General features: G+C 43.6%; 1 protein-coding gene and 1 long non-coding RNA gene across 3 annotated transcripts in view; one reads left to right on the top strand and one right to left on the bottom strand.

The window, feature by feature from the left end:
- Window positions 1–3,718, bottom strand: part of ddr1 (discoidin domain receptor tyrosine kinase 1) — a 21,781-nt gene extending 18,063 nt beyond the window's left edge. For both annotated transcript variants that reach the window (XM_049729527.2, XM_049729526.2), the window contains exon 1: window positions 3,443–3,718. The gene's annotated coding sequence lies outside the window, so the exon portion shown is untranslated. The remainder of the gene's footprint in view (window positions 1–3,442) is intronic.
- Window positions 3,719–4,418: 700 nt separating this feature from the next.
- On the top strand, window positions 4,419–6,448 carry LOC137840590 (uncharacterized). The gene is made up of 2 exons (XR_011087336.1): window positions 4,419–4,565; window positions 5,493–6,448. It is a non-coding gene; the product is annotated as an uncharacterized lncRNA (long non-coding RNA).
- Window positions 6,449–21,470: the final 15,022 nt, after the last annotated feature.

The raw sequence follows: 21,470 nt of genomic DNA on the forward strand, positions 1-21,470 counted from the left end.
GTGACGCGGCGGCGTTCGATGGTTCTTGAATAGTTGCCATGGCAACAGTTTTACTCAGGCCAAAAGAGGCTTCTGTTGTGGACGCCATTTGTTTGTGAGCAAATGCGACGACTTACCGGCGTCGGTCCTCCGTGTTGCTTTGTCCCATTCGACTTTTTCGTGTTTTAATTTGCTCCTGCCTCGATGGGGAGGGGCTGTGACCTTTGCTTCCAGCCATTAATGAGAAAAGCGTCAGCGCTAAAACTCCTAATGAGGCGTGGGCAAACAACGCCAGTTTGCTGTCAAGTGCACTCTGGCACCAATATATTGTTCTCTTAGGAGCATCGTGCATTCTAATTGGAATGCAAGGTTGCCTTTAATTGCAGGCACCGACACACTCTTCACCTGTGAGTGAGCCACGTTCAAAAGACACAATTTCAGAAATCAAAGAGCCAACACCAGTATACATCCCAGACCTTAACTGGCAACATAGAGAGTCCCAAGCAGACAAATTCTTGTCAAATGAAAACGGTGTGGCACAAGACTCAACTATAGGAATGGGTCAAAATAGCAGTTTCAGGTATTAATGGCCTTCCTTTGTCTCACAGAAAGGCAACAAAATTTGCTCATAAAAAACAAAAGCTTTTGGAAAGAGACTTCAATTATGCAGCTCACGACAAGCCCTTCATGCTAATGTGCCCCCCCCCCCCCGCCGGCAATTGAGAGCAAAAGGTAGCACCCCTTATCCAACTTTGATGCCGGGCACGACTTTGCTCCACGATTCTACTATTCGGCAGCATTGCCAGGAGACTTTGGTGATTGATGCCCGGGTGACAAGGCCCCAAGCGAGCGAGCAGCCCACGTGGACGCGTGAGGTCTTGAGTCGAGGAGCAAGTAAAAAAAGAACCAGCTCAAGTTGCAACCTTTTTTTTTTTTACTGTAAAGTAACGCCGGCGGTCCCTTGAGAACATTCCCGACCGTCAGCCAGTCAATCTCACGCTTCTCAAGCTCGCTTACTCAAAAGCAATTGATGTTCAGATAATAGAAAATCAAACAAAGTTGGGATGAGCATAAAAGAAGGAACTGATTGGGAGTGTTCCAGGAGTTGTTTTTTATCTGGAGAGATTGGATATGTGCCATTCGACTATTTTGATGGCAGTGCCTCCATCTCAATCCGGCAGCCCAGACCAGAAGATTGTGTTGGGCCACCAATCACGTGTTTCGTCCCCCAGGACTGAAATGTGGTGCAATTGGAAAAAAAGTGTGCAGGGCGTTCGTCTCATTACCGGGCGTCCATCTGACAGTCTCAATTCTCAGACTCAATCCCTGAACTGACGGAGGCTTTGTGACTGGCAGAGCATGACATCATCTTGCTCATATCAAGTTTCATATGCAGGCACGGGGAGGAGGGGGGCGCCTTTCTCTTCTGCGGCGTGACAAAATGTGATGGGAGACAAATGACAAATTCTTTCAAGTCAAGCTCCGAAGCCAAAATAAAACTTTTGCCCAGCACACACACACACGCAAGCGGCATCGACGCTATCTCATCACAGCGTCCCGTGATGGAACATGAAACAATGGAAGATCACAGAAAAAGGATTATTTGCTCTGCTTGTTCAATTTTGCGGTTAAATAAAGGAGACATGTCATGTAATCACTGCACTAATTGCGTTGACGTCAACGGCCTCCTTTCAAGCCCGTTGGTGCTCTGCTTTGGACATTCCAATCTGCTTCGATCTTTCAAAACATCAAATAACGCATCGGACTGTGAAATGAGGAATTCGTGTTTCTGCTGTGGCAAAGCTTTCTTATGACAATCATTTGTGTCTCATGAGAATTATTTTTATGTGTGGGGAGGGGGGGGGGGGGGGCATGTCATGTACAAGGCTGTCAACGGACAGCAGCAATATGTTTGAAATATAAATAACACCAAAACAAAAAAAGCAGAACAAAGTCCCTCCCAATTTAACCAAAACATATGAATAACATCACAGCACACATCTTCTCCAACTGTTTCACGTCTTGGCCGGACGGCACGAACACATAAACGGCGATTACACGGAGGGGGACATAGGTGAAATTAGCAGCCAAAAAGTCATTAAACAAGCCAGCATTCCCTTTGCCCAAGAAAAAATGAAATTGCTCCAAAAAGCTCATAAAGCTAAAAAGGCCTTCTTGGACCAAGCAACGCGTCTTCTGCTTTGAGGTGAACGCAGCAAGAAATTGCAGCTCGCTTCTCTTTTGCATTCAATGCAACACATTGGTGCAGTGTGTGCAAAATTCCATCTGAGATTGCTCTGTGCAAATCCAATTTCGGTTTTGTTGCTCATTTGAAACGTTTGCACGCAGGGCCTCATGTTGCGTTTGTGTCCACTTGCCCTGAAACAAAAGCACATGCGCCAGATGATGTCATCTAAGGTCACACGAGCTAGTGCAAGCGTGACATGGGTGGTGACCCCCAAGCACCGACCAAAGCCGTTGCTGGGAAAGAATGGCTTTTGTTTGACTTTGTTTTAGTCGAGGATGTGCCATGTAAAGAAAGTGGGGAGGAATGCGGCTCTGAAAAGGCTCAGACCCAACCAAACATTCTTTCACAAAAGACACTTTTCACAAGTACAGTAGTCAGCAGTGCAGTCTTTACACAGAAATCACACCCGAGGAAATTGTGGTTGAAATCAATAAACACAGGTTCATCAATTTTTAGTGGATAGCAAGAGTTCTGCAGTGACCAAAACAAGCCACGCTCTCCATTGTAAGACTTATCAGTATTCAGGTTTGTGCTTTATTTCTCACATTAATGGGGTCGGCACAGTTGTCATCTCAAAATGTAATCAAAGTTGTTGGGGATCCAATATTCAACTTTTTGCTTCAGCTGTCACTCAGCAGAGTGAACCATGAGCAACAATTAGGGTATGGTGGCCGTGAAGGGACAAATGTGCAAACAGTCTCTCAAATTCGCATTTGTTTTTCAACTGCCAAAGTCGAGTGAATAAAAAGTAGTACGCAATCTTGTGGATTTTGAGAAACCAATAAAATAAGGTCCTCAATGTAAAACTTGACATGTTCATTTGAGTCACTTGACAAGCAAGCAAGCAAGCAAGCAAGCAAGCAAGCAAGCAAGCAAGTAAGCAAGCAAGCAAGCAAGCAAGCAAGTAAGCAAGCAAGCAAGCAAGCAACCAAGCAGTCCACCTTGGTTTGCACACATGCGTTTTGGTAGCTTTAAAGTATGCAGTAAATCCAGGACGTGATGCAGACTGTCAGGGAAATTCCAGATACAGGGCTGCTAATATTTGGGCGCAACGTTACACCTTGGTCGGCCCACATGCGCCCGGCAGGAGGGCTCCGTCAGTGTGGCGGCAGTCCAGAACCGCTTCACGACGAGACTGACGGACGCCAAGCCACACATGAACACAAACACACGCTAGAAGCCGCAAATAGAATAGAAATTGAAAAGGAAACCTACCTTCAACACCGCAACCGCTATTTTCGGACAGCGCCCTCAAACTTTTTGGTCACTCCGTCTCGTTACTGTCTGGAAGCGTCCACACAAACTTTCTCCAAACACTGACTCCAAACTAAGCGAGTGGGGTTGCTTTGCGCACTTGCACTCGTCACAAGGCAACAAAATGTGTCCAATAAATGTGGTGAAGGAGAAGCCAAACTGAGACGCCAAACTGAGAGTCCGCCGTGAATGCGAGCCCCGCGGTAGTGGCTGGGCAGCCTGACCGCAGCGGGCGCCACCAGGTGCTCATTTACATAACTGCACCAGCTGTGGCCAATGGCGGATGAGAGCAAGGTGCCTCATTGGGTATTCAAGCAGGCGCCTGATCCAATAAGAGGCTGCGGTGGGCGGGGCTCCGTCAGACAGCAGTTTGGAGTGAAACTGAAGGGTGTGAGAAAAGCCTTTTAAAATATTGCACAGGAGCTCTGATTGCATGCCTCTTTAACCCTTTGCTCCCAAAAAGAAACACAGTACAATGAAATACAATAAAGGCGGCCATTTTGCCACTTGCTGTCGACTGAATATGACATTGAAATTGACGTCAAAACATATCATGTTTTCATGAGAAAATAATTACATAAAGTCATATGTTTAGTAATATTTCTAAATTAAGGGTCATGTTCAACAAATGATGGATTTTTTTTAAACGTACTAGCTATATATTAGGTGTGGTCAAATCCATATTGTGCAAGCTTATTAAGGCCAAATAAAAATATCCCCAAAACCTGATGGGCTAGAAAACATGTAAATATTTTTTTAAATGAGTGTCAGAATTATATTTTGGGTAACAAAAAGGTATCAGTGATTAAAATCAGGTGTTGACAAAGTTAGAAAGGTTGCATGCAAATGCATTGAAGCTTATCCCAATGATTGTTTTTATGGTAATGGTCTACTTTCGTTCTTAATTATACTGTCATGTCTTTGTAGTCTGTGATCAGTGTTAAGGTAGAGTAGGTCACGTGACTAGAATCAGGAAGTAAGCGCAGGTTCAGCACAGTGTTGAAAGAGAACGCTGCTTGTTCTATTCTCTCCTGCAGTTCGGCAAAACTACTACCTACATTTTGTGTGATACAAGGCATCGTTGGTATGTATCTTTGTTTAAGTTATTATGGATCTAAATAGATCTTTTGACTTCTGAAATTATAGTTTTCTGTGATGTTAGACGACAGGATAAAAGCATGTTTGAGATTTCATATCGATTTAATTCATTTAGTTCGTATGACTGATTATAGAATGTGGTTTGTATTCTCCCAGTTTCACCCTTTACCTTGTTATTAAACCTAGAGTCAACCTTCAACCTGGCCTTCAGAGTCTTGATGAGTGAAAGTGGTTGAGCTTACTGTCTTCAGATATTCAACATATTTGGAGGGCAGGATATACTTTTATGACACAAACCACCACAGATTAGCTCAGTTAATGTGTTTATTTATGATGATTGTCATTTTATATGATTATTTACAAACAAACTCTGAATGATCATTTTGTGTTACAAAGCACCTTGTTTAGGCCATTTACTGCGAACTTGATGCGTGTGAAGGGAACTTTATTACAGAGCGGCAGCAGCAGCTGCATAGCATTACGGGCCCTAGGCTATAATGAGTCAGACTGAAGGCTTTTGCAGTAAAGCACAGCAATGAGTCCGCAAAGGCTGAGAGTTGTTGATATGGGACCCCGAAGCATGCAGGAGGAGAAACTGCGAGAAAATTCGCCTTTCAAAAAGAGTTGGTTACCTGTGCTCCACAGCAAAAGCCTTTTCGGCTGCAATTTCCTTATGTGTTGGTTCATGCCCGTTGGACTGGGAAAAGAAAAAGTGGTGATGGGACAACAAAGGTTACTAACGCACGAGGATCCACAAGTAGAAAGTACAAGTGTTGTTTTTGAATAGTGTAATATCAAAGTAAAAAAATCTCTAGAGAAAGAACTGGAGAATAGGAGTGATCCTAACAAATGTAGTGTACAGTAGCGGAGTGTTGGAACTCAGTTGCTAATCACAGGTGCTATCGGTTGATAGGGGCCGGCTCGTCTTGTGAAGTTGCGGCTCTAACGGCAAATTCCTCGCAGGATCAGACTTGCAAAAGGAGGAGGGGAGGCTGCGGGAGAAAGTGCATGGGACAAACATTCCAGCCCCAAGAATCTCACTTTTGAAAAGAAATATGGAAACAGGTCATGAGGAATAGAGAGCGAGCAAGACACAGATGTACAAAAAGGAAATAACAGGTGGGGGGGGGGGGGGGAGATTTTTCACCTGGGACTGACGGTTGCCCTGGTGACCAACAAAGCAGTGGTGGCTGGACAAGGCGTTGAGAAGTCACCTGGGCGAGCATGAAAAGACATGCTTCGCTGGCTCCAAGCTAACATACACAGCCGCATTAGTCTGCCACAAAGCTTTGTTTTTTCAAATTTCACACTGTAGCTCGGTTGAAAAAAGTTGGAAAAAAAAATTGAGGCCCGTTTTCAAGGACAAACATGGTCAAGATCAAAATGCTCCTTGTGCTAGTTAAAATTCCAACAGTGAGCCAAGTAGACAGACAAACTAAGCTCCTTGTAATCGAGCACTTTGACTCTTTGCGCTTGGTCACCATGGCAACCAGTCCAACCAGCTTCCCACTGACGCTCCTGGATCTCTGTTAGGGTTTTCCAGGTTATCTTTATCGTAGGATTATGTTGGAATGTAAACTATAATGATTAAATCAATCTTGTCTTGCCCTCACAATGCAGAGTAAGATGAAGTGGTTGCTTCCTCTGCTTGATTGACCAGCTGCAGGGGAAGCAATCAAAGTTGTTCTGTTTCCCACAACAGTGTAAAACACCCCCTGCTCTGACCTTATCAGAGGCCGGGGGTTCACCAAACCTGTCCACTCCCACCCCCACTCTGTTCCTCCTAATAAATATGCCCTTGCAGGGAGGAGACTTTTAGATTTCATTCCTGTAGCGAGTGATCTCTCCACCTGCAGGTGTCTAAAAGAACTTGCCTGTCTCCCGTGTGGTTATTGCAAAATAAATTGGAGTGAGCAAATCTCTAACATTTTGGTGCCGTGACCCGGATCCCTCATACCCATCATCTGGCTGACGGAGGACGACGCGCTGTACACCGTCGACGGGCCAGCGTCTATTAGCCGGACCTGGTAAAGAAAGACCTGGGAAGGAAATTCTTCGCTGGGCCAGCATCTTAGGTCTGCCTTCGTCTGACAGAGGTGGATTGACGGGACCCGGCAGTACAACGAACCAGGGGACAAGTAAGTTAAAGGCCTGAAGTTGTGTGATTGTGTTGTTGTGAAACGCGTATATAAAAAAAAAAAAAAAAACACAGGTGCACGTGAGATTCGGCTTTGGTTTGTCCGAGCCATGAGATACGGCTTTGGTTTGTCCGAGCCATGAGATACGGCTTTGGTTTGTCCGAGCTATGAGATACGGCTTTGGTTTGTCCGAGCTATGAGATACGGCTTTGGTTTGTCCGAGCTATGAGATTCGGCTTTGGTTTGTCCGAGCTATGAGATTCGGCTTTGGTTTGTCCGAGCTATGAGATACGGCTTTGGTTTGTCCGAGCCATGAGAAAAATACAAAGCGCTTGAGTTTGTGTGGTTGGGAGTGTGACTGGTAGGATAAATTGACTAAATAGCAGTTCTAGCATTGATCCACGGCAATAATACAGGCTAGTAATTTGTTGAAAGGTCAATTTAAACCTGCATTGAGGATCCTCAAAGACATAGTTAAATAAATAAATAAGTAACAATAGTAATAATAATAATAATAATATTTTTGAGAAAAAGAAATTGTATAACCTAAAACTACTAGAATTAAGATGGGAAATAAAAACGGTAAATCTCTACCTCTTGACGGAGATGAGAAGTACATGGCGAGTAGATTTCTTAATTGTATGCAATATATGCTGAAGTGGAAGAAAAAGTATGGAGTAGAAGGGAAGTTGAGAGTTGAAGTGTGGAAGATAGTAGTTGATGTTTTAGAAGAGAGTGTGGATAGAAAGAAAAATGGACTGAAAAAGAAAAGAAAAGAGAGTGAATTGGATTGTGCTAAAATGTGGTCGAAAGCTTCACAAGAAAGAAGAGAAGAAATCCAAAAGACAAAAGATAGAAAGTTGAAAAGTGATGAGGCCGCCATTCAATTGAGATTTGAAAAAGAATTCTGGGTACATAGTGGCATCCCATTCAATGATGCAGATGAGAGTTCTTATCAGCAACATCTTAAAATTGCGCTCCTCACTGGTTTCCCCCCTGACTTGGGCAGTTGGGTGAGGAAACACTTGGTGGAAGCGGACACTGCTTGGTTTACAAAAAACATGCAGTGGCCCAGAGACGCTGATAAAGGGATTGAGAAAGGCAAAAGTTCTGATGTATTTCATCTAGATGTTGATAATGATCTAAATAAAGATACAACGATCTTCTACCAAAGTTCCCAAAGGGGCAGAGGAAGAGTTAGATACCAACAACGTCGCGAGCTGCCATTCAAATCAAAACCCCCATCAGATTCAGACAACTGTTGGAACTGTGGGAGACGAGGACACTTTGCACGAGAGTGTCGTTTTGCAAAACAATACCAATCAAAGGGTGGAGGAAGGAGCAGAGGAAAAGCCAAATTTTTAGCATGACAAGCTTCCTCCTCTTTGACCGCTTATGCTCATACAGAGAAAGAAAGAATAGATGCCCATATGACAGCAAAACATGTTATTGTCAGATTATTAGAATTTTTTTTAGATTATTAGAAGTCCTGTCCATCCAAGAAGTATGACAATGCTGTTTGTATGCCCAAATTACAAATGACTAGAGCTCAAATTTGTGTTACACTAAAGTTAAAATATGCAAATCAAGTGGTAAAGAAATGCAACTTGCTTCTAGAAGATAAATAAAATTAGAATGTGCTGTCCTCGTGTGCATGGGAGGGACCAGCTCATGATCGACCACAGGAAATGGCCAGCCTGTGACGAATCATTGGTGCTGGGAACTACCTTTTGCGTGCGAGAGCTGTGCATGTGTGTGCGTATATGTTAAAATGATGAACATTGGCTAAAGTTTTAGTATAAAAAAAATTGCTAGACTGTGGTCTATCCAATTTGCACCGCAGAACAGAAATGATTTTGAAAGATAAAAATGAGAGGAAAAAGAGAGAAATCTGTTTGCAAGCAGAAACTAATCCACACTAGTGCATGTTAAGTATCGAGCCCACATGAGAAATTCGAAGAAAAAAAAAAAGACAGAACATGCTTTCAGGAATTGGAAGAAGCTAAATTGTGAATTTAAGATTTTGCAATGCTACATTTAATAGGAATAATTGATTGGTTGTGTTACAAGATTATACTAAATTCTAAATGCAAGCTAAATCTGAGAGATTGAGTTCTTCAAATTTAAAAACAAAGAAAAAATTCAGATTAATTTGCCAATTGTTTGTTTTAGTTAAGTTTTTTTTGAATTGGTGGATTGTTCTACCAGGAAACCTGAGTTGAAAATGATATATGAATGTTGTGTGGTGAGCTTGGATGAATTGGGACCAATGTGATAGAAAGACTCCTTTTTGGAGACTGTGTGTGAGATGCAAATGAACATTGATGAATGATAGCCTGAATGAAAAGAAATTACAGGTTGAATGGTTAAAGTTGTTGGCGACTACTATGGAAAATTAGTAGAGCGACTTTGATGAAAGAGTGATTTTGAGCAGGTTGAATGTTAGAAAGAAACACGTAGCTTTTGGGTTGATAATTAACTACAAAAAAAAAAAAAAAAAAAAAAAAACTGGAGAACCAGTAACACATGTAGAAGATGTGTGAACTGAGAAATTGAGAAGCGTTTTGGAAAGACAGAAATGATGATGGAATCGTATGTAGTAAAGAACGCATTCTCCCAAAAAATTTGTCAAGGTGTGAGGCATGGGCGTTGCCAAGCCTCAAAAGGAGGGAGTGAGTAGGACAGATAGTGGAAGATAGTAATAATACAACACTTTATGACAATGAATTTGAATACATTTGGTGTTATACTGTGGTAAATTTTTTGTTCTGGTGTAGATAGGTTAGCAACACGAGAGATTTAGAGGTTCAAAAGAAAGACAGTTAAAAGAAAACATTTTTGATTTGGACAATTGCAGGCTAACAGGAACATGAGAACGATAAGAACTACGAGAGTTGCAAACAACAGATGAAGAGCAGTCCTTGGCAGATTATATGATCAGGACGCTCAAACTGTGTCAAAGACAAATTTACTGCCGCCTGATCTTTCCTCCTCACAGGTCGACAACCCCATCAATCCAGGAGACTGGGTCTACATCAAGGTCATCAAAAGAAAGAACTGGGCCAGCCCGCGGTGGGAGGGACCGTTCCAAGTTTTTCTTGCTACTCCCACGGCGGTAAAAATTTCTCAACGGCCCAGCTGGATTCACCTCAGCCACTGCAAGTTGCAGAGAGTGCTGGACCCCTAATTCGGAGTGGTGGGGAAGGCTGACTACAAAGGGGCCCCATCGTTTAGGGTGAGGCGTCTCAATGTTGGTGAAGAATTCATCGATCCCCACTCCGCTAGGCGAGGGGATGTCCCGGTGTCTCTGCCATCCTAGTAGCAACGGGGCTCCATATGCCAGATGGATCCTCTGCTGCGTTGTGGTTGGAGCGTGCTATGGTCTATTGACTCATCTGAACAGACCAAATGACAATGTTGCCCGTGGTAAACGATGGTCACATGATGAGAACTTTGAAGACTGGTCATGGGACCCCAGAAACCCATACGAAACCAACACTTGGTACCGGTATGTCAGGTTCACTGTGAGAGCTCATACACGGGAGGCGTGCTATGTGTGTTCGAAACTCCCCCCTTCCTCCACGCAAGTTCGCTTGGAGGCCAGAGCAATGAATGTCACTGAAGCGAAACGTATGGCATCCATGGGAGGAGTTGGATATCAACGCCGAGCAGTCACAATCAGTGATGCCGACCCATCCCACTCTGGACTTGCAGACGGTGCCTATGGTGAACACTTCTGGGCAAATCTCAATGTGACTGTTAGAGGATGAACAATACCACAAGTGGCCTACACGGAGAGACCAGCTGGAGTGAATTACACATGTTACATCTAAGGTAACAAGACCCACGTCTGCATTAACGATGACTGCTCTCCAGGAGGAAACTGGATGGGAGCTTTGGACATCACCGCTGTGTGCCAGGATGAGAGAGCCGTTTTCAAGGTGTAAGGGCTCTACTACCGACATGGCTGCACCATCGGACGGGACCTACTTCATCCAGAGTTTCAGAAGCACTGCCTCACCTGCATCCTATGAGTGCACGTGCCTGTTCAGAACGGATCGTGGTTTTGTGGTCACCAGAGTTGTCCGATGCAGCCTGCCAACTGGACACGAGTGTGTGCGCCAGTGGGTGTGACAGAACACACCTACAGACTAGAACATCATCAGCTGACGAAAACACGAGCACATATACAACTTCTTAGGCGTGGCAGATGTGATAATGATAATGAGACGTGGATTGCGTAGATCAGGGGTCACCAACCTTTCGGAAACTGAGAGCTACTTCCTGGGTACTGATTAAGGCAAAGGGCTACCAGTTTGACATACACTTCTGAAATAGCCAATTTGCTCAATTTGGCTTTCACCATGTGTTATTATTGTCATTTGCAGTTCACATGTGTGATTTTAACAAGAATAGCAAAAATACAGTCAAACCTTGGTTTTTGACCACAATCCGTTTCAGAAGGCGGTTTGAGAAGCGAATCGGTCGAATTCCGAATCTAATTTTCCCATTACAAATAATGGAAAAAATTTTAATCCGTTTCAAAACAAAAGAACCCGCCTTTTTTTAAGCATTTTTTTCATTTGCGCATATTTGTCCGATCGCGCAACTGCAGCGCACCGCCGAACGCGCAACCGGAGCGCGTCGCCCACCGCGCAACTGCACAGCGATGGTCGCATTATTGTGACAGAGCCGTCGCTAGAATTTAGAAAACATTTTTAAAGTCCTGATGTACTTTCCAAAATTTAAGTGGACCTCAGTGCGCAGGGAGCTTAATTTGGTCCGATCGCGCAACCGTAGCGCGCCGGGCGCTCACTGTCGCATTGCTTTAAGAGCGTCTTTGTGTTTTAGGATGGCTTTACTGCTCCCACTTGCTTTCTTTGGAGGCATGATTAGGGGTTAATAAAACCCTCAAAGTAACGAAAATACAATAACAACGGAGTCAGTCGGCATCCGGGCCGTGCGGTCGGGTTTTCTCGGTTCCTCCCGGCTCATCTCGCGAGGTTCGACCTCCGAATTTTGTTGGACAACCGAAGCAAAAAAATCTCTAATTTTTTGTTAGAATTCCGATTTGTTCATGAACCAGGACGTTCGAAAACCGAGGTTTGACTGTAAAATAAATAGATGCAGCTCACTGACAAGTGCCGCTATTTGAGCTAATTTTGGAACAGTCCTGCGGGCGACTCATGTGGTCATCACGGGCGACCTGGTGCCCGCGGGCACCGTGTTGGTGACCCCTGGCGTAGATGCTGTTCTGTTGAGCATGTTTTACGGAAACTTGATGATTTGACCATCGAAAATGCTTCGCAAGTGATGGATACAATGATGTACTGTTTCTGTGTTTTTCTTTTCATTTTTTATTGATAGCATTCTGGTCGCCTGTGGCACAGGGGCCGTGTAAGGATTTTCCTGCTAATGACATCTGGCCAGCAGGTTTTTCACTTACACAATAAGTTTGGTCTGGGGTGTTGAGGTAATGCCTCATCTTCACTGGAAAGTGTTGCTATCATTGTTTGTTGTTTTTATTTTTACTATTCTTCTTTCTTCATTATACATATATATATATGTATTTTCTTACTTGTCTTTGTTGTTTGGGGTGACATAATCATATGATAAAACAGGAGGGAGATGTTAGGGTTTTCCAGGTTATCTTTATCGTAGGATTATGTTGGAATGTAAACTATAATGATTAAATCAATCTTGTCTTGCCCTCACAATGCAGAGTAAGATGAAGTGGTTGCTTCCTCTGCTTGATTGACCAGCTGCAGGGGAAGCAATCAAAGTTGTTCTGTTTCCCACAACAGTGTAAAACACCCCCTGCTCTGATCTTATCAGAGGCCGGGGGTTCACCAAACCTGTCCACTCCCACCCCCACTCTGTTCCTCCTAATAAATATGCCCTTGCAGGGAGGAGACTTTTAGATTTCATTCCTGTAGCGAGTGATCTCTCCACCTGCAGGTGTCTAAAAGAACTTGCCTGTCTCCCGTGTGGTTCTTGCAAAATAAGTTGGAGTGAGCAAATCTCTAACAATCTCCGTCTCTCTATTTCATGGACCCTTTGGCGAGTGTTATTGGGCATGGATGGATGACTGAGGAATAGTTTAGGTAGGGGTGCAGAAAACTCAGAGAGGTGCGAATGAGTGGCATGGCAATGCAGTGAGAGGTGGTGCTAAAAATACCCCACTGACACATGAGTTTCAGTTCACAAGCAGCGCACAGCCCAAATGACTAACTTACACTCTCGTCCAACAATGAATTCACATGGCTGGACAACAATACATGACAACTGTGTGAATACAACGTGGCTGTCTTTCACCTTCCACAAAGTGTCCACAGCCAGCACTCCAACAGCAGGCTGCGCACACATTCCCAAGAGTTATCAGCCACTTTCCCACAAAAGCTGAACACGCCGATGATGTTATCGGCAGACACAAAAGCACGCATTGAGATCACTGCACCTGAACGCCACGAGTAACCATGTCTCCGATACTCTGTCCGGACCAGCTCAATTGACGTGGAATTATTTTCACAAGTTCCAAATCCTACCATTAAAATTTCACATTAAATTAAGAATACAAATCAGATTTTAGCGCAGCGCCGCCTGACGCTGTGGGACAAATCTAGATGGCGGTGTGATAAGTTAAAGTAAAACGATTCGATGCCATTACGACTCGGATCAAGGTACAAGGTAGTTCAAAGTAGATAACCATTTCCCAAGAGGAATGAACTTGTCAGTCCTGCAAAAGTGACAATGCCTTCAAAGAGGTCACAACATGAGAAAACAAACGCTCCAATTAAGTTCAAACCAGTTAAGCTAATTAAATCCAAAGAAGCAACATAAAAATGCTTGATTTCTTTTATTATTTTGGAACCAATTTATTCATTTGTGTATGATATTTTCCACATCATTCAAACCCGATTATCCAATTTTGCTGCATCGCGATGTGAGGACGAGCTTGTGGTGTACTCGCATCCGGTGCGTCCGTTCATCTGACATCAAGGCTACCTTTCCTCACCATCAAGTCACACACTTGCCAAGTCACACACTTGCCAGTGCAAGTTGCCACTTGACAAACCAAAAGTCCTAATGAGATTTTTTGCGCCGCTTCTCATTTAGTTAACAGCTCTCAGCCAAACGTTTGGTGTGTCAAGTCAAGCCAAGGGGGACGAGACCAAACGAAAGCAAATGCATTTGACGGCGCATCTGAGTGCAAAGCAACAACGCTGTTCCTGCGCCCTCGTGCGTGTTCGCGTCTGGATGTCATCAGCCGCTATTTGCGTTTAATCTCAAACAATTCCAGATGGCAGGAGATGATCTCGTCAGCCGCGTATGAGATCCATACGAGCTGGGAAGTCGTCGCGACGATGCACCGGCAAGAGAAAAAAAAAGAAAGACTTGGGAGTTTCCAGCCTCTTCCCGAAAGTAAATTGTTTATGGCGGCGCTCGCCGATTACCGCCGGTCACCGTCTCCCGCATGAACGCTGTCAGGGTGGGGCGGAATAAACGTCAGGCCACATTGACAAGCAGAGCGATTCAAAATACATACGTCTCGGATATGTTGACATGAGTTATGCGTCGAGACGATCAATGGCAATTAGGGAGACATCCAAAGAAGTTATCCCAGATTTGCTTAGCCATTACACGCCGTAAGGTTGGCCGTCTGCAAAGAGTGGGAGTTAGGAATGCTGGCTCTCTCTCGTGGCCAGCAAAATAAATCACTAAATGAAATTGCGCATTTTCCATTTGCTTCAAGTATTTGCTCAGTGGCCTAGTAGTAGAGTGTCCACCCTGAGACTGGAAGGTTGTGGGTTCAAACCACAGCCGGGTCATACCAAAGACTATAAAAATGGGACCCATTGCCTCCCTGCTTGGCACTCAGCATTAAAGGGCTAGAGACATCCCTTTTTTTTTTTGTCAATTAGAACGGAATTTGATAGAATGTATAAAGTGAACACATTTGCCGCATTGGAAATTAAAAATGGACAGCGATTACTAAGAATAAAGCTGAAATGAAATGCCAGTTTATCGATCGGGTCCCGCACGAAGCCAAACTGGCGGCGCCATTACTGTGACGTCACAAGTTGTACATCTGGATGTCAACAAACCCAAACAACATGGCAGATGATAGCGACAGCTCCGTTTCTAGCGGCAATATTAGCATCATTTTATCCGATTCAGAAACCTCTTTTGACGCAGAATATGATGAATCTAGCAGTTCACTTGGGCTGAGCTGAGCACATTTTCTGAATTGTACCCCTCCCGTCACTCTGGTTAGGTTGGCATAGTAAAAAGTGCTCTTGGGGGCTTTAGAGTGCCGAGTTGATCTCGGCACATGAAGACATGACCACCTGAGACGTTTGGTTTAGGTTTTATAAACATTTTTAATTTTATTTCTTAAATCGCATTTTTTTCGACGAGCTGAGCACGTTTTCTGAATTGTGCCCCTCCCGTCACTCTTCGACATACTTTTCAAAGTCAAAGTCTCAAAGTCTCCTTTATTGTCAATTCCTCCGCATGTCAAGACACACAAAGAGATCGAAATTACGTTTCTCACTATCCCAGGGTGACAAGACAGCGTTCACAACGCACATACAACTAAACAACACAGGAAAAATAAAACAAGAAGATAAACAATAAGAGCGATAGCACGCTAGCCGCTCCCGATGCACAGCAGAGTCCGGAAAGATAAGACAGAGTTCACAACGCACATACAAGTAAACAACACAGGAAAAATAAAACAAGAAGATGAACAATAAGAGTGATAGCACGCTAGCCGCTCCCGATGCACAGCAGAGTCCGGAAAGATGACAGTCAACCAGGCCACTGTGAACACGAGCACACAGCAGGCACGCACTGTCCGGTTCGTGGATCCTATCAGGCGAACTCAACCCATCTTGTCGTCCCGCGAACGAATGTACGCCAGGATAATGGAAGGCACGGCTAGGCGAGCTGGGTTGGCCGCAAACCTGGCCCGACGTCTCCGCGCTGGCCCCTCTTCTCTTTTTGTTTACATTCACTGAAGCTAAACGCGTACAACTTGAGACGTCATGAGACGTCACTTCCGGCTGGCGGCTCGGTGCAGTCAAACTCGTCTGTGCCGCAAATTTAAATTATATTTTTCAGAGCAACAGCTTCCTTTTCGTTGTTTCGAGCGTCAATTTATATTTATAAGCCCATAAGCTAGCTAAAACCGATTTATACATATACCGGTGTCTCTAGCCCTTTAAGGGTTGGAATTTGGGGGTTAGCTCACCAAATGATTCCCGAGCACGGCACCGCTGCTGCTCACTGCTCCCCTCTCCCCCAGGGGATGGATCAAAATCACATGGGGATGGGTTAAAGGCAGAGGACAAATTTCACCACACCCAGATGTGTGTGTGACGATGATCATTGGGACTTCAAAAAGTACTACCATATGGAGGCATCTTGGCAGTACATTTGCATCTGTACTGCTTATGTTTTATCATTTTTGGGTAGTGACAGTGAAGTTAGATGTCATTGTTGTGGCTCTTATCCTTGTCAATCTTTTGCCCCAATTTGTTACCAAAAAATCATTTAATCCAAACATGAGCGCCCTCCATACTTGCAGCCTCAGCACAGCACATCAGATAACCTTTACACGCCATCTTGAAAATGCAAGCTTTTTTTAAAAATCCTCCCATGCGAAGCAACTCTCAAGGTCGAAAATTGGCCATGTGAGGCGAGTACGTGACTCGAGTCTCTCCCCCGACGCCCTCTAGAGTAGTTTGAAGCCTGTTTACAGATGCGACAACACCGAGGTTTCGGACACTCCCGGTTTATTGCAGAAAGCGGTCCATTGAAGAGATTCTGGAACCAAGAAAGGACCGTTCCAAGCATCAAAACAGACAACTGGCCTTCACACTTTAGAACACCCTGCAATTATAATAACGAATCTGTCGACTGCGGCCAAGGAGCGCTCGCCATTTCACGCCCAGGACGGCCATTCCTGAGCCGGACAGACGAAAGTTTTGTTCCCTGCTGTGAGAACACACACCTAAAAAAATACAAGCCACACGGCTGCCCGACATCAGGAGGAGAAGCTTTGTGGAGAAGCTTTGTGCATTAACAAGCAGAGGTGAGGCACAGCATGGAGTAGAAAAATATTTTCTCCATCAGGGGCGCCAGTGTGCAAATATCAGGAAATGAAGCTAACTCTCAATTTGATTAACAGAGCTCTGGCAAGTAACAAATGAAAGAGGCAAGAAGCCCAGAGGTGATTTTGTTCAGTACCCTCTGCCATCTAGTGGCTTTGTCGGAGTACAGGAACGGAGTCCGTGTTGCGTCGTCAGCAGGCAGGCTAACTAGTGTCCTCAGCGGGCACGCTAACGAGTGTCCTCAGCGGGCACGCTAACTAGCTTCTGTCGGGGTTTTTCAGATTATCCTTATCGTATGATTATGTTGGAATGCAACCGGTAATAAATAAAATAGCTTTTCCCATCCTACACAAGGTCGTAAAACACCCCCTGATATGTTTTGACTCGAGGACAAGGGCTTCCTATTCAGCCTACTCTTATCCCCACTCTGTTTCTCTTAATAAATATGCCCTTGCAGGAGGGAGAGTTTAGACTTCATTCCTTCAACGGGTGAACTCTCCACCTGCAGGTGTCTAAAAGGACTTGCTTGTCTCCCGTGTGGTTCTTGCAAAATAAGTTGGAGTGAGCGAATCTCTAACATTTTGGTGCCGAAACCCGGGATCCCTCATACCCGCTATCTGTCTGACGAAGAAGGACATGCTGCATTGTCGACAAGCCAGCATCCATTAGGAGGACCTGGAGAAGAAAGTCCTGGGAAGAGAATTCTTTGCTGGGCCAGCATCTTAGGTCTGCCTTCGTCTGACAGAGGTGGATTGACGGGACCCGGCAGTGCAACGAACCAGGGGACAAGTAAGTTAAAGGCCTGAAGTTGTGTGATTGTGTTGTTGTGAAACGCGTAAAAAGCCACAGGTGCACGAGAGATACGGCTTTGGTTTATCCGAGCTATGAGATACGGCTTTGGTTTGTCCGAGCTATGAGATTCGGCTTTGGTTTGTCCGAGCTATGAGATACGGCTTTGGTTTGTCCGAGCTATGAGATACGGCTTTGGTTTGTCCGAGCTATGAGATACGGCTTTGGTTTGTCCGAGCTATGAGATACGGCTTTGGTTTGTCCGAGCTATGATAGGCCTAAAAAAAACCGCAAATGTGTGATTGAGTGTGTGACTGGTAGGATAAATTGACTAAAAAGCAGTTCTAGCATTGATCCACGGCAATAATACAGGCTAGTAATTTGTTGAAAGGTCAATTTAAACCTGCATTGAGGATCCTCAAAGAAGAAAAATTTGGAAAGAAATTGTAAAACCTTAAACTACTAAAATTAAGATGGGAAATAAGAACGGTAAATCTCTTGCTTGGCTCTTCTTTGCGATGAGAGGTTCATGGCGAGTAGATTTCTTAATTGTATGCAATACATGCTGAAGTGGAAGAAAATGTATGGAGTACAAGGAAATTTGAAATGTGGAAGAAGTGGTAGAAGTGCTGGAGTGTGGTTGAAATCTTCACAAAGAGATGAGAACGAATTCAAGAGACAAAAGCTAGAAAGATAAAAACTGATGAGGTCACAAGTCAGACCAGGAGACAATAAGGCCCCTGTGAGCGGGTGCAAGGCCGCAGCTCAAGCCGCGGCTCAAGCAAGGGGCAAGAGGAGTTACCGGTCCTATGCAAATCATGTATCGAAATTTAAAAGATCTGAAACCTCTCCCATATGACAGCAAAACATGTCATTGTCAGGTTATCAAAAATCTTTTTAGATTGTTAGAGCTCCTGTCCATACGAGAAGTATGACAATGCTGTTTGTATGCCCAATTACAAATGACTAGAGATCAAATTGTGTTACACTAAAAATAAAATGTGCAAATTAAGTGGTAAAGAAATGCAACTTGCTTCTAGAAGATAAATAAATAAAATTAGAATATGCTGTCCTCGTGTGCATGGGAGGGACCAGCTCATGTTCGACCACAGGAAATGGCCAGCCTGTGACGAATCATTGGTGCTGGGACCTACCTTCCGCATGCGAGAGCTGTGCATGTGTGTGCATATGTGTTAAATTGATGAAGATTGGCTAAACTTTTAGTATAAAGAAATTTGCTAGACTGTTGTCTATTCAATTTACACCGCAGAACAGAAACAATTTGGACAGATAAAAATGAGAGGAAAAGAGAGAAATCTGTTTGCGAGCAGAAACTAATCCACACTAGTGCATGTTAAGTGTCGAGCCCACATGAGAAATTCGAAGAAGAAAAAAAAAAACCGACAGAACATGCTTTCAGGAATTGGAAGACGCTAAATTGTGAATTTAAGATTTTCCAATGCTACATTTAATAGGAATAATTGATTGGTTGTGTTATAAGATTATACAAAATTCTAAATGCAAGCTAAATCTGAGAGACTGAGTTCTTCAAATTTAAAAACAAAGAAAAAAAATTCAGATTAATTTACCAGTTGTTTTAGTTAAGTTTTTTTTTTTTAATTGGTGGATTGTTCTACCAGGAAACCTGAGTTGAAAATGATATATGAATGTTGTGTGGTGAGCTTGGATGAATTGGGACCAATGTGATAGGAAGACTCCTTTTTGTTGTTTGTTTGGGTGACAATATAGATTACCATGTTTTGACTCCAAGTGGGAAACTAAGGATGATTAAAATTTGGCAGATTACACGAGAAAAATATTTAAAAGGCAAAAAGAACAAACCACGTTCTCATTAAGAGCATTGAAAACGAAACACTGGTGTTCTTCCAAGGGGGAAGGGCCATATTGAATCTTGATAACTACACCAACTGCCATTAAAATAGCAGAAAGGTCAGTTGAGGTGGCAAATTACAAAAGGGTCATTTCTTTTGAGGTAACGTTCAATCGCAGAAAGTAAGCCAAAAGAAGCCTTACCTCTTAGAGAAATGCCGGGAACAAGAAAATGGAACAATGACGTTATTGCATGTTGGGTGGCTATCTTTGTTGCCATTTTGTTACCTTCAACAATATGGTATTTGTGGGTACTAGGAGTCATAATGAATAGGGGAGAGATGTGTGGGCAACTTATATAGGTCACCCTAAAAATTATGCTGCATTGTATCAATTTAAAAGATCAATTTGACCTTTGCAGGATGATCTGCTGTGTCGGATCTGGACCGCCATGAAAGTATGATGTTTATATGTGTACTTTGTCAACAACCGCTGTAGATGTTAAAGAATGGGATGAATCTCTAGAATGAATGTGGATAATTTGTTTCAGGTAACTAACTATAAGAGTAACTGAAAAAAGAAACAATTGATTGCTTATGGCAAAACAAGCTGCAAAGACAGAAAAAAATGAATATGTCATATGTATGGATTTGCGACCGATTATTTATGTTGTACCGTTGCCATTGACTAAAGATTGTGTGAAATCTGTCACGTCTACTGGATTGTGAAATGTGTGACAGAGCATTCTATATAATATCCATTGAGAGAAAAAAGAAAAAAAAAGAAGCCATTGCTTTCAAAGAATGTAGTCAAGCGAAATTGTATATACATCAACATGCCAAGATCTGGGGAAAAAAGCTGGTAAAAACCAAAATATCTTTAAATTTGAGAGGCGACGATGATCTGACCGAAATTGATGCAATTGGAGTCCCTAGAGGAGTTCCTGATTAATAAGAATTAAATGACCAAATTGCAGCGGGATGGGAGTCCTCCATTTCCTGCTGGTGAACGATGAACAAGAACGTAGACAGGATAAATTACATCCATTACAACATGCAGAAATTGGGCAAACGGACACAAGCGGGGCTCGAGGCAGTGCATGAACAGCTAGCCACGCCTTCCCTAATGTCGATCCAGAACCACAATGCTCATGATATGTTGTCTGAGAAAGGAGGGGTCTGCGCAATGTTTGGAGAACAATGCTGCACCTTCATCCCCAACAACACCGCCCCTGATGGGAGCCTGACGGAGGCGATTGCAGGCCTGCGATCCCTCAAAACGAGGATGAAAGAGCACTACAAGTGGATGACTGCTTTTGGGAAGTATAACGCCATTGTGTCCTCAATTTTACCATCAGTTGCAGTGTTTGCTGCTATGCTCACCTTGTATGGATGTTGCATACCATGTCTTCGTGCTCTGTTTAATCGTCTCGTCACTACAGTAATATCGCCCATGGAGGACGGGATTGCTCAGATATACCTAAAATTCCTGCATCTGTGTTACCAGACTTTTCCCAGATCCATGCGATTCTGAATGATGACATCGCAACGTTTATTCTTTAGTATAAATATATTTGTCCTCATGAATGTGATCCGACGACTGAGAGTCGAGAAAAGGGGTTGTTTACGGTGATGTGTGAATTTGAGCAAATACGTGATAAACAGTGGGGAAATGTCAGGATAATTAGTTTTGTAGAAGCGCTGGCCGGCCTGAACCGGAGGTCTCATACCTTCGCTCAAGGCCAACACATCTGCCAGGTTTTAGGGAGTTCTTATACTCCCTTCCTTGTCTTATCTGTGAGAGGCCCTCACAAGTTATGAACGTTCCTTGTTTAGCTAAAGTTCTTTATTATACCTTGCAGTTTCTATTTATGAATTGTTGACTGGGACAGTTTTTAAGTTATCCCATATTTACTCAATGTTTGGTTAAGTAGACTTCATGCAAGTTATCTCACATCTACTTAACGTTTGTTGGAGTGTATGCACGAGAGGTATCTGATGATCTACTCATCATTATTAT

The sequence above is a fragment of the Syngnathus scovelli genome, chromosome 9, assembly GCF_024217435.2.
Source record: "Syngnathus scovelli strain Florida chromosome 9, RoL_Ssco_1.2, whole genome shotgun sequence".
NCBI classification, from domain to species: Eukaryota; Metazoa; Chordata; class Actinopteri; order Syngnathiformes; family Syngnathidae; genus Syngnathus; species Syngnathus scovelli.